Raw genomic sequence first — 10,451 nt, 5'->3', positions numbered from 1 at the left:
ACCACTAATCTGCTTTCTGTCTCTGGATTTATCAATTCTGGTTGTTTCATATAAAGGAAACCTATACATGACATTTTCAGTCTGGCTTCTTCACTAAGCATAATGTTTTTGAGGTTCCTCCATGTTGTAGCCTATATCAGTACTTCATTCCTTTATATGGCTGAATATTCCATTGTATATATATATATATACTACATTTATTTATCCAATTATCCAATAATAGACATTTGAGTTGTTTCTACCTTCTGACTATTATGAATAGTGTTTCTAGGAACATTCATGAACAAGTATCTGAGTACCTATTTTCAATTCTTTGGGGTATTTACCTAGGAGTAAAATTATTGGGTCATATGGTAATTCTTATGTTTAAAATTTTGAGGAACCACCAAATGCTTCCACAACAGCTGCACCATTTTACATTCCCATCAGCAATTTGCAAGGGTTCCAATTTCTCCACATCCTTACCAACGTTTATTTTCCTTTTCTTCTTCTTCTTGTTTGATTCTAGCCATCTTAGTAGGTGTGAAGTGGTACCTCTTATCTCATTGTGGGGTTCTTTTCCTTTGTTTTGTTTTGTTTTTCTTTTGGCAACATCACGCAGCTTGTGGGATCTTAGTTACCCCATCCAAGGATTGAGCCTGGGCCCATGGCCCTGAAAGTGCAGAGTCCTAACCACTGGCCTGCCAGGGACTTCCCTCATTGTGGGTTTTGGGTTTTTTAATTAATTAATTAATTTATTTATTTATTTATTTTTGGCTGTGTTGGGTCTTCGTTGCTGCACGTGGGCCTTCTCTAGTTGTGGCGAGCGGGGGCTACTCTTAGTTGCAGTGCACGTGCTTCTCATTGTGGTGGATTCTCTTGTTGCAGAGCATGGGCTCTAGGCACACGGGCTTCAGTAGCTGTAGCTTGTGGGCTCAGTAGTTGTGGCTCACAGGCTCTAGAGTGCAGGCTCAGTAGTTGTGGCGCATGGGCTTAGTTGCTCTGCAGTATGTGGGATCTTCCCGGACCAGGGCTCAAACCCATGTCCCCTGCATTGGCAGGCGGATTCTTACCCACTGTGCCACCTGGGAAGTCCCTGTCTTCTTAAGTTGTAGGATTTCTTTATATGTTCTGGATACTAAACACTTATCAGAGATATGATTTGCAAATATTGTTTTCCATTCTGTGGGCTGTCTTTTCACTCTCTTCATAGTGCCTTTTGATGCAAAAAAATTGTTTTGTTTTTGGTTCAGTCCTAATTTATCTTTTTTCTCTGTTGCTTGTACTTTGGGTGTCATATGTAAGAAATCATTGCCAAATCCAAAGCTGTGAAGATTTACCCCTACGTTTTCTTCTAAGAGTTTTATGGTTTTAGCCCTTATATTTAGGTCTATGGTCTATTTTGAGTTAATTTTTGTATATGGTGTGAAGTAAGGGTTGAACGTCATTCTATTCCATGTGATTATCCAGTTGTCTCAGCATCATTTGTCAAAGAGACGTCTTTCCCCATTGAATGGTCTTGGCACCTTTGTCAAAAGTCAGTTGCCCATAGCTACATGGGTTTATTTCTGTACTTCCAATTCTATTCTTTTGCTCTATATATCTATCCTTATGCCAATACCACACAGTAGATTTATAGTAAGATTTGGAATTGGGAAGTGTGAATGTTCCAATTTTCTTCCTCTTTTTCAAGACAGTTTTGGTTATTCTGGGTCCCTTGAATTTCCATATTAATTTTAGGGTTATCTTATTTTCTACAAAGAAGTCAGCTGATATTCTGGTAGGAATTATGTTGAATCTATAGATCAATTTGGAGAGTACTGCCATTTAAAAAATATTAAGGTTTCCAATTCATGAGCATGGATGTCTTTCTACTATTTCTTTTTATTTAATTAATTAATTTGGTTGCACCAGGTCTTAGTTGCAGCAGACGGGCTCCTTAGTTGTGGCATGCATGTGGGATCTAGTTCCTCGACCAGGGATTGAACCTGGGCCCCCTGCAATGGGAGCGTGGGATCTTAACCATTGCACCACAACCAGGAAAGTCCCTCCACTATTTAATTATTCTTTAACTTGTTTAAGCAGTGTTGTAGTTTTCAGTGTATAACTTCTGCACTTACTTTGTCAAATGTACTTGTAAGTATTCTTTTGATGCAATTGTAAATGGAATTTTCTTTCTGTAAATTTTACCCAGGGCCACAGCAGTGAAAGCACCAAGTCCTAACCACTCAACCACCAGGAATTCCCTGGAATTGTTTTCTTAATTTCATTTTTGGATTGTTCATTGTTAGTGTATAGAAATACAACTGATTTTTGTGTGATCTTGTATTCTGCAACTTAGCTGAATTTGCTTAATAGCCCTGAAAGGTTTTTTTGGTCCATCCTTTTGTAGTTCCCATGTATAAGATCATGTCTTCTGTGAATAGAGATAGTTTTACTTCTTCCTTTCCTATATGGATGCCTTTATATCTTTTTCTTGCCTGATCGCTCTGGCTAGAACTCCCACTACAGTGTTGGCATCCCTGTAACTTTTTTTTGGCTGTGCCACATGGCTTGTGGGATCTTAGTTCCCCAACCAGGGATCGAACCCGGGCCCTCAGCAGTGAAAGCGCCAAGCCCTAACCACTGGACCGCCAGGAATTCCCAACATTTTTTTAAAAAGTTACTTATATCCTTAGTAATCATTCTCCTAACTGTGAATTCCTTTAAGTTTATGTGGAAGACCATTTGTCTATGTTCCTGTAGTTACTCTAATTCCAGCCAATCCATTTAAGCTGGATTCTTTAAATAAAGAACATAAAGTACATAACATCTTCTTTTGGGAATCTAACTTTATGAGTAACAGGTCAACATATTGAGTATTGAGTGCCTGCAGGGCGTAGGCATTGTGGATGCATGTATCAAGTCTTTTGCTCAGTAACCTGCCCACAGATACCCACTCAGGACAGATCTTCAACTTGTCCCATGAGAAATGCCTGGGGATTTTAGCTTCTTAGATGCCTACAAAGATTTGGGAGCATTTCTCTAAATAGGAGTGAAGATAGAGAGCTCACAAGTGTATCATGAATTTCCCTTATTTGCTGTCATGAAATTATTTTTGAAAGAATTCCTCTCTAGAGGTAACCCCCAAGAGCCAATGACTAACTTCAGGGTAACAGAATGTGTGAACTGTTTACTACAATAGTCTGCATAAGGAAACCTATAGCCTCCTTAGAGAGACATAAGTTCCTAATTCCTTCCAATTGGAAGATAATTTAAATGACAATACTGTTTGTCTCAAAAGAACTAAGACCACAATATTCCCCAGTATTTGAAATATACTTTGTCTAGTTTAACAATGCAAAACCAGAGGAACAAAGGGGATATTTTGGGAGAAGGAAGAATTTGCTTGCCACACTATTCATCAACCCCACTAAGGCTGAAATATGTCTTCCCTAGGGAAAGGGTATATTTGGTCCCAGGATGTATGTTATTAGTTATCTATTGCCACATAACAATGTACTCCAAAATTTAGTGTCTTAAAATTAAAGCACACTTATTATTTCACAATTTCTGGGAGTCAGGTGTGGCTTAGCTGGAATTGCAAGGCTGCAATCAAAGTGTTGGCCAAGGCTGTGGTCTCATCTGAAGGCTTGATTATGGAAGGATCTACTTTCAATGTTATTGTGTTTGCCGGCAGAACTAAGTTCCTTGCAGCTGTTGGATAGAGGGCTTTAGTCCCTTGCTGGCATTAACCAGAAGCTACGTTCAGTTCCTTGGGCCTCACCTACATGGCAGCTAGCTTCATCAAAATATGCAAACTGAGAAGGCAAAAGAGAGTCCAGCTGGATGAAAGTCAGTCTTTTGTAACCTAATCATGAAAGTGACATCCCATCACTTTTGCCATAATCTTTTTTTTGTTTGTTTGCCATAATCTCTTTGTTATCAACAAGTGACTAGGTCCAGACCACAAAAGGAGGAGATTACAGAAGGGTAATCAATCATTTTTGAAAGCTGGCTACCAGACAATACTAGTATAAATCTAGATACAGATGCTCTTCTTATAAAAGTATTAGATTCCAAGAAACTGCTTCTTCAGCCCATTTGTCTTGAAGATGAAAGGAATAAAAGAGATGTAAGCTTTCAGTCCTGACTTGTACTTACACCAATGAGACCAGGTTATTCCCACATGAAGTCTTTGCTGAAATAAATTCTATCAGGCATCCTCCACCAAAATAGGCTGGTTTCAACTATAGTGAAGATCTGTCAAGGCAAGAAACCTTTTCTGTTCAGTAAATGCTGAAGATAATTTTTTAGCAGCTGGAGCAACCTCACGTGACCCATTGTCATTCATTTTGATGCCATGATGATTCCATAAGGGCTTGAATCCCTGGGACCATTAGTGGCTCATCACCGGAATTTTATCAGGAACACTTTCCACCATGCTTAGCCTCTAAGCTTTCAAATTGCCAGCCTTCTGTGTGAGTCTTAAAGTAGAAGGTATCTTGCAATGCTGCTCATTTCCTGGCCATACAGTCAGAAGTTTGTCCATGTCAACTTCATCATTAGCCTTTTCTGTTCAGTTCCCTTCACTTAGGCACAGTTTTCCTTGTTTATATGATTCATTCTTTTTTATCCCTAAAAAAATTAAAATATAATACAAATATGCATAAAACATATAGTAGAGTGAATGCACAGTCAAATGAACAGTCAGGAAGCAGAATACGTTCCAGTCATGTAAGATGAAAAAAACCAGCTGTTCAACACTCAACAGTGTGCTTATAGCTAATAGTACTGTACACTTAACAGTTTAAGAGGGTAGATCTCACATTGTGTTTTTTACCACCCCCCCCACCACACACACACACGTGAATCAGCAGAGCCATGCCAGGTCTTCAATTTGGAAAATAAATTTTAAAAAGAAACAGAATACCACTATACCTCAGAAACTGGCCACCCACACCATTCTCCTCATCCCTTCCTGATCACTCTCTCAAGTGACCAGTGGTAATTACCTGCTTGTTTTTCTTTATAGTCCCCACACCTCCACTGGCTCTTGCCCAGAACACAACCAAATAAAAGAAATAAGCAGAAGCAGCGGTCCTCCTAACTCCACAGAGGACTTCATGATGATGGATCCTCAGCTCAGACCTCCTCAGGCAACAGGAAACTGTATAGTTTTATTTCCCTAAAAACCTCAGTCTATTTTTATGTTTTAGAAATCAACATAGAAATGGAATCATGTATGCCTTGCTTCTTTGGTTTTCCCATTATGTATGTAAGTTTCATCTGTGTTGTTGTGTGTGGCTGTGATTTGTTCATTTTCATTATACTACAATCTATTCATTCTACCAGGTGGACATTTGGGTTGTTTTCAGCGTGGGCTTTTAGGAAGAGCGCTATGCTGAACTTTCTTAAGTGTGTCATTGAGAGTTTCCGTGGACTGGAATTAGCGGGCCGTAGAGTGTGCAGAGCTTCAACTTCACCAGACTAGGCCAACCTGTATTCTAAAATGATTGAACCAACCGAGCAGTATATAAGAGCTCCTACTATCATTCCTTCTTTGACTTCCTGACTCCTTCCTCTTGGCTACTTTTATCCCATGTGTAACATTTGCATTTTCTTTCCACTTTGAAACTTTTCTTAAAAAAAACACTGCCTTTTTAAAATTGCAATCGTATGGCTCTTCACACTAGGTCTTCCAGCACTCTCATTATTTTAAGTGTGATAGTGAATGATATTTGTAAAACACTTTGAAACTAAGCAAAAACACAGCAAAGTAAATGTTAATGAAGTAGCAGAAACCAAAATGACCCTTACAGCCATGTTGTACCTACCTATTTGTGGCTGACAGAATTGTAGTGCTTTATTCTGAAGCTTATTTTTGTTCTTAGCTAGCTTATGAGTTAAATATTGGCAAACATAATGATCAATATGTGTCACACATTTGTCAAAACCCATAGGATGTACAACATGAAAAGTGAACCCTAATGCAAACTATGGACTTTAGTTAATAATAATGTATATTGGCCCATCATTTCTAACCAATGTACCACACTCTGCAAGATGGGAGAAGTGAGGGGGTGTAAGGGAACTCTGTACTTTCTACTCAATGTTAAGGTAAATCTAAAACTGCTCCCCCAAAACTATTAATTAAAAAAAGTTGTAAGCAAAAAAAAAAAAAAAAAAAGTTGTAAGCAGAATAACTTCTGCATAATGGTAAAGAAATTTCCATTTCTCTACACTTGAGGTTCTAGAGCAGGGATCAGCAAACTACTGCCTATGGGACAAATCTGGCCTGCTGTCTGTTTTTGCACAGCCTTCCAGCTAAGAATGGTTTTTATAGTTTTCAAAGGTTGAAAAAAAAACCCCAAAGAACAATATTTTGTGACTTCTGAAATTTACATGAAATTCTAATTTTAGTATCCATAAAGTTTCATTGGAACACAGCCACACCCATTCATTTACACATTAATTATGGCTGCTTTTGTACTACAATGACAGTGACAAAGATTGGCAATGTTATAGAGATTGTATTGCCCATAAAACCTAAATATTGACTACCTGGCTCTTTACAGACAAAATTTGTTGGGAATTCCCTGGTGGTCCAGTTGTTGGGACTCTGCCCTTCCATGGTGGGGGGCGGGTTCTATCCCTGGTTGGGGAACTAGGATCCCTTAAGCTGAGTGGCAAGGCCAAACAAACAAACAAACAAAAAATGTCGATTTCTGGGTTAGAGAAGGCAGTCTTCATGGCGTCAGAAGATATGAGTTCTAAACTGTAAATGTGTGATCTTGGGTTACTCACGGTCTCTAGAACCTAACTGTAAATTCCAGAATTTATAGTAACTTCATGGGCAAGTTCTCATTGGAAAGTGGGCATGGATTCAAGCCATAGCAAATCAAACACCTCCAGGTTTTCCAAAGCTCATCATGCTATATAAATTTACCCTTGCTTTCAAGAAAACACTATATAATTTTTTTAACCTGTAAAAATACTGAAAAGTATGAAAAGAAAATGAGAAATGCAGAAGAATGCTCACTGTAGTACTGATTATTATGATGGAAAAACTGGAAATGAATTAAATGTACATAATAGGAGAGTGGTAAAATAAATTATGATATATCCATACCAGATAACAATACTGTATATTCTCTCCAAGTTATCTCCCAATTAGGCAGATCTCCAAGTAGTCATGTGGAGTGACTTCCAAGATGTAGTAAATGAAAAAAGCATACTACAAATTAACAAGTACAGAATGATGTCTTTTGTTTTATAACACAACTATTTCAATATGTAGATATACTGCTGCATAGACTAGACTAGTGCTGTCCAACAGAAATACATTGTAAGCCATATCTGTAATTTTATATTTTCTAGTAGCCATGTTAAAAATGTAAAAACAGGTAAAATTAAATTTAATAATATATTTTATTTAACTCAATGTATAAAAAATTATTTCAACATGTAATCAATATAAAAAGTTAATAGCGAGATAGTTTACATGTTTTTCATACTATATCTTTGAAGTACAAAGTGTATTTCACACACTTAAAGCACATCTCAACTTGGGCCAGCTACATTTCAAGCATTCAATAGCCACATGTGGCTATCATATCAGACAGCACAGGTCTAAACACATCAAAGTGATAACAGTGATTACTCTGGTGGGGGAGGGGAAGAATGAAGAGGGACACTTTTTCTGCTATATTCTTTTGTATTGTTCAATTTAAATTATTTCACGTAGTACTTCGTTAAAAATAAATAATATAGGGCTTCCCTGGTGGCGCAGTGGTTGAGAGTCCGCCTGCCGATGCAGGGGACACGGGTTCGTGCCCCGGTCTGGGAAGATCCCACATGCCGCGGAGCGGCTAGGCCCGTGAGCCATGGCCTCTGGGCCTGTGCGTCCGGAGCCTGTGCTCCGCAAGGGGAGAGGCCACAACAGTGAGAGGCCCACGTAACAAAAAAAAAAAATAAATAAAAAAAAAATAAAAAATAAATAATATATATTTAAAACAAGCCAGAAATATATTATGTACTTCATGTTTCATTCTTTGTTGTTTTTTTTTTTGGCCATGCCACGTGGCATGTGGGATTGTAGTTCCTCCACCAGGGATTGAACCCACGCCTTCGGCAGTGAAAGCTTGGAGTCCTAACCACTGGACAGCCAGGGAATTCCCTGGATAAACATTTTCGAAGTTTGAGCTGTCTGTGAGGAGTTAGGATATGCATTATGGAAGATAAAAAGAATGAGACATTGTTGTCCTACAAGATTTTTGGAGAAAGCTTTTGGAACTGCCTTTACAGCTTGCAAATTCTCTTCAGGTTGGATCTGACTTCTAGCCATAGCCAAAAGCCCTTTAGTTGGGTCCAGTAAATCAACTAGGTATTATGGCGTTGTCTAAAATGAAGTGTGACAAAAGATTTTATTATGTGACTTGCAAACTGGCAGCTCCAAATGCTTCCCAAAACATTTATTTTCAGCAAAAACAATAAATTAAGTAGATAATGCAACAAGACGACTATGGGTAAGCTCAGCTTTATATGGATACCTTCTTGGGACTTCCCTGATGGTGCAGCGGTTAAGAATCCTCCTGCTAATTCAGGAGACATGGGTTCAATCCCTCGTCCGGGAAGATCCCACATGCCGAGAAGCAACTAAGCCCGTGCAGCACAACTACTGAGCCTGCGCTCTAGAGTCCAGGAGCCACAACCACTGAGCCCGCGTGCCACAACTACTAAAGCCCACGTGCCTAGAGCCCCTGCTCTGCAACAAGAGAAGCCACCGCAATGAGAAGCCCGTGCACCACAATGAAGAGCAGCCCCCGCGCGCAGCAACGAGGACCCAACGCAGCCATAAATAAATAAATTAAGTAAAGGGTAAAAGTAAGTCTTTAGTTTGCCCAGGACCTATCAGTAGTTTATGATTGCCCTTAGTGAAGAGCGAGCAAACCATGATAGAGACAAAACTATTTGACTGCTATCCTAGTGTATCAATATGTTCTGAAAGAAGGGACCATCAGGAATTTTTTTAATTACCTGGACTTTTTAGAAGAACTGAGCTTGCTATTTTTAAAAGATGGGACTTAAAATGCTAAAAGAGTGACGATAAGGGCAAAAGGGGAAAGGAGGTTATGGTTCCCCATTTGAAAAATTTAACAGGATTATCATTTTAAACTGTAAGCAACCTAAGCCTAATCTCTTCGTTTTATGGAGCTGGCTTGTGGTTTGAATCTTAAGGATGAGAAGGAGGTCAGCTGGGGGACAACTGGAGGGAGAGTGCCCTAGGCACGAAGTCCAGCACCTTCCAGTCTTTAGACCCCAGTGGCTGGCCAGCCAACCAAGAAAGATACCTCCCCAGCCTTGCTAACAGCCTCCTCTCACCTCCTTTCCCTCACACCAGCGCCCCCATCGCAGCTCTCTCCCTTAACGTTCCAGCACCGCCCCACTCCAGCCTCCTTCAACACCCTTCAGCCTCCCCTCAGCACGGCCTCCCTCAGACAGTGTCTCTCCTCACTGTCCTCCTTCTCTTTGAGGGTCTATCATCAGTCCCTTTCTAAATTTGTGGACGTCTCCCTCTGCCTTCAGATCTTTTCCCTCAGGCCCAATTTTCAGTCTCCCTCGGTCCCGTCCCTCAGTCTGTAGGTCGACCCCCTCACTCAGTCTGACGTGTCTCCCCTCTCGGTCTGCGGGGTCCCCTCCCTCTGAGGTGTCTCCTCCCTCGGTCTGCGGTGTCCCTTCTGTCCGACGACGTGGTCCCCTCCCTCGGGTCTGCAAGATCTCTCCTCAGTCCCCACCCTTGGTCTGAGGGGGGTTCTCATCTTCCCGCTGGCCGCGAGCACCGGCTTTCTCCACTCACCTCCCGGCCGCCAGCTCTCTTGAGCTCGCTCTCGCCTGGCACGGTCTCGAGCGCGCACGCCGGGCGGCGACAGCCAGTGACCGCGCGCGCAGCGTGCGCGGTGACATCAGTGCGCTGGCGGCGGCGGCGGCGGCGGTAGGGCTGTTTGTTCTGCTCTCCCGCAACCGAGGAGCCGAAGCGGTGGCTGCGGCAGCGGCGGCTGCCGACAGTGCCCGCGGGCAAGCGGGGCCTGTGAGCGCGGCGGAGCGGCGGGCGGGCCCCGGCGCCGCGCAGGCAGCCCGAAGAGGAGGGGGCGGCGGCGGCTGGCGGCCGGCGGGGGCGGCGTGCGGCCTAGCGTCTCAGGTGAGGACCGGTGCCCTTCGGGGCGGCGGACGGCGCGGGGCAGCCGGCGGAGCTCCGCGGCGCGGCCCGCGTAACCTGCATTGCGTAATGGGACCGGTGCGCCAGCACCTACGCCATCGGCGCGGCGCGGGGGCGGGGAGGCCGGGGCGACGCGGGCTCGGGCCTGCGGGCCTCCCGCGTCCCCGCGCCGTTCGCGCCGGGCCAGGGCCGCCTGCGCCGTTGGTGGCAGGGCGGCTCGTGGGCGCCCCGCCGTTGGCGCCGCAGCCCCCCAGCTCCGGCAGGGCTGCAGGGC

General features: G+C 42.6%; 1 protein-coding gene across 5 annotated transcripts in view; it reads left to right on the top strand.

Annotated features, from left to right (window-relative positions):
* The first annotated feature begins 9,950 nt into the window (after window positions 1-9,950).
* Window positions 9,951-10,451, top strand: part of BRD4 (bromodomain containing 4) — an 82,774-nt gene continuing 82,273 nt past the window's right edge. For 3 of the 5 annotated variants that reach the window (XM_081230656.1, XM_081230654.1, XM_081230659.1), the window contains exon 1: window positions 9,954-10,159. The gene's annotated coding sequence lies outside the window, so the exon portion shown is untranslated. Of the gene's footprint in view, window positions 10,160-10,451 lie in introns of all 5 variants that reach the window. The other 2 variants (XM_081230653.1, XM_081230655.1) reach the window with 2 other exon arrangements.

Source organism: Mesoplodon bidens, assembly GCF_964165515.1.
Source record: "Mesoplodon bidens genome assembly, chromosome: 4".
NCBI lineage: Eukaryota > Metazoa > Chordata > Mammalia > Artiodactyla > Ziphiidae > Mesoplodon > Mesoplodon bidens.
Note: the sequence above shows the minus strand (reverse complement) of the source record. Positions and strands in the feature narration are given on the sequence as shown.